Source organism: Triticum urartu, chromosome 7A (genome assembly GCF_056163025.1).
Source record: "Triticum urartu cultivar PI428250 chromosome 7A, HENAU_Tu73, whole genome shotgun sequence".
NCBI classification, from domain to species: Eukaryota; Viridiplantae; Streptophyta; class Magnoliopsida; order Poales; family Poaceae; genus Triticum; species Triticum urartu.
This window is the reverse complement of record NC_141879.1, coordinates 34,875,472-34,878,044: the sequence shown is the minus strand read 5'-3', so window position 1 is coordinate 34,878,044 and position 2,573 is coordinate 34,875,472.

Sequence of the window (2,573 nt, the reverse complement as noted above, 5' to 3'; positions counted from 1 at the left end):
AAAAGGATTGGGAGCAGAGGGAGAGGGAGGTGGATATGGACGTGCTACCTGCTGCTGTGGTGGTGCCTCTTGGTGGTCGTGCTTGAGCTCCTCCTGATGCTGCGTGAATCCAAGTGGCTCTCAAGCAAAATCTCCAGCAAAACTACAATGCAACGAATAGTAAGTAACAGCAATGTCTGCGATGTCTGCAATGAACTTTTGAGCAGCTACAGCAACCAGCCTTGTTCCGCAGACCACAAAATTAGGAAATAGATTTAAAAACATGTCATTCATGTGGACCAATAATCACTGAGTTGGAGGGGAAACTGCAGTTTCTCTCAGGCTGGAACTACAACGTGCTAAAAAAACCCTAAGTGGTTCCATTCATGTGGAAGAATACAGCTCAGGTGCTAAACCTGAAAACAATATGATGTGCAGAAACTAGATTTAATTTAGTATTATAGGAACTTTAATTTTGTTCACAGGTTAATCCAACCCAATTAAAAATAGGCTAAATAGAATGGATAACTCCACCTTCTCTGTTAAGGCTGAAAAGAGATAAATCAACTTATTTGACCTTTTAAGTTTCATGATTTTTACTAGCTTCACAAACAATTGTTCTTACTAGTGGCAAATAGTACAAAATAGACGTACTGAAATTCATCTATTGATTGTGAGTAGTATGAAACCAACAACTTAACAGTTTCTCTGACTATCAGTTTAATAGTACCAAACAGAGAAACTGTTAACTATTTTTCAGACTACAGCAATTTCAGTAAAATCGCTGAGAATGTATCATGGTAGGATACAGAGCACAATTAATCCTTCAAGGGGAACCCCTACCAGGCAGCAAGTTAAGTATGCAGAGTACCATTATAAGATCAGCAGCGTGCTAAATTAGATAACCTCAAGCGAGTATATACACATAATAAGCCCAGCACTACATTATATCAACACTATTATACTACATTATATCAACACTATTATACTACATTATAAGATAAGCCCATCACTACATTATATCAACACTATTATACTACATTTTGAACTTGCAAGTATATACACATAATCTGACATCGAATCAATTAACCTCAAGCAGAAACAGGATAAGAAAACACCTTTCAGCTTTGAGACGAACGGACAAGGTCGACCTGGCGAAGAGGCCGAGCAGAACGAGCGGCTCGATGAAGTAGCCGATCCCGCGGTGCGCCCTCCAGTCATGTCCCGTCGACCTATCATAGTGCATATAGCCAGGAATAAGTGAAGCAAACAAGTCTATTCAGCCCAAATTTTGCAGCTATGACTTCATTTGCTAGCATTTTATTGCTCATTTAAACTATGTGCTTCTAGTAGAGATCATGTTGGGACACAAGAGACACTCCAATGCTTTTGATACATCGCCTTGGATCCAACTTAAGCGATCTAGGCCATATAGTTGAACTACTGGCTACCTAATCAGAACAAAGAAGTTAATCCAGATTAAGCTGAGATGCAGGACACACTCTGACCATCGATAGGTGGCCTCATATGCAACTCAAGCCAAATACCTATCTAAAGTACAGACTGCAGTGTTGTGGAACTAAAATGGCATGTTGATATACTTGCGGTAACACAGTTGCTGGCCGCAGATTGGCAAACACACCGAGCCCAACACGGATGTTGAGCAGCTCGGTCTCCTGTTTGAGATGCTTCTCATTGTTATCCCACTTATACCTGCAATGACAGCATCACATTCAATTACTGAAAGAAAATGCAGGTGCATATCACTAATTCTGACCAAAACAAATGTGGTTGCAGATCAGCATCTACTGGAAGTAGAAAATGTGGCTCAAGATACAAATCAAATGGAACAGAGAAGGGGGGCACCTTGACGAGTTCAATGGCGTGGTTAGAGCGGCGTCCTCCTGTCGGTGCGCGCTCCGTCGAGCATGTCCGTCGCGGCACTCAGAGGGGAAGAAGGCACGAAGTGGCCACGGAACAGGAGGATCCTCGCCCGACGCGGATCCGTCGTTGACATCTCGAAGCCGTGCGCGTTGACGAGCAGCCACCCTTGGCGACGAGACGGTGGTGGTGCGCCAAGGGAAGAGAGTGGGGGAGGGGAAGAGGGTGTTGCGCCGCCCGGGGCGAGGGCATCGAGGGTGGGGACAGCACCGGTGGGGGAGACCGGAGACGGGCAGGGAGGTCGCCGGTGGCTGCCAGATCAGGGGAGGGTTAGGTGGAAATCCTAACCCTAGCATAGAGGAGGAGGGGGAACACCATGGTCGTGCCTGGACTAGTGGATATGGGGAAGGTGAGGGGAGGGGGATGGAGGAGACGAGGTCGACGGTGGGTGGCGTGGTGGTGGTGGGTGGGGATGGCGTCGGATCTGGAAGGCGGGGTGATGGTGGCGGCGCGATCTGGAAGGGGAGGAGGAGAGCCGAGCTGTAGGTGCAAGAGGACCGCAGGCTCCGGCGCGATCTTGGGGAGGGAGACCGCGGGCTCGGCGTCGCCGGGAGGTGGAGGAGCGTGGTGGCGGCGAGCGGCTTGAGCGTGCGCGATGAGGGGGGAGAAGGGGGTGGCGGCAATGGATATTGGGAGAAGGGGGCGGCGGCGAT